Consider the following 581-nt stretch of genomic DNA (forward strand, 5'->3'; position numbering starts at 1 on the left):
CATGCAAAATGTACATTTATTATTTATTATCACATTTGTTTGCCTCTCTGTGCCCACATACTGTAATTTGATGCAGCCAAATTCTCAATAAAGCGGTTTTCATTTATATATTTTACTGTTTCTGTTGTCAGACAACCGAATTAATATGAAATAGTGACTGAAATGCGACCCATTAAGACTACATAACCAGCTCTCCCTTTCAAGATGTTAATCTGCACAAAAATCATGATTTATAATCGAGCCGTTGTCTGATAAAATCAAATAGGCTACACATAAGATAAAGACAATAGCTGTGCTGTGATTTCGGCTATACTTGCATACAGCATATATACAGGGCCGTTTTAACCATTGGGCTAGGCAGGGCTGAAGCCCCGGGGCCCGAGCAAGGAGGGGGCCCGTGATTGGCTGTATTGGCTGTGGACTGGAGCGCCGATCGCCAAAGCCACCACGCCCCCCACTTATTAGCACTGTTATTTAGTTTATTTAGTTGATAAATTCCATGCATTACCATTTGAAATTGAAACGTAAAGTCTGAATTTGGTTTACCAATCAAATGCATTTATTCTATATTTGACTTTTGA

The sequence above is a fragment of the Sinocyclocheilus anshuiensis genome, unplaced genomic scaffold (genome assembly GCF_001515605.1).
Source record: "Sinocyclocheilus anshuiensis isolate Anshui unplaced genomic scaffold, SAMN03320099.WGS_v1.1 scaffold1551, whole genome shotgun sequence".
NCBI lineage: Eukaryota > Metazoa > Chordata > Actinopteri > Cypriniformes > Cyprinidae > Sinocyclocheilus > Sinocyclocheilus anshuiensis.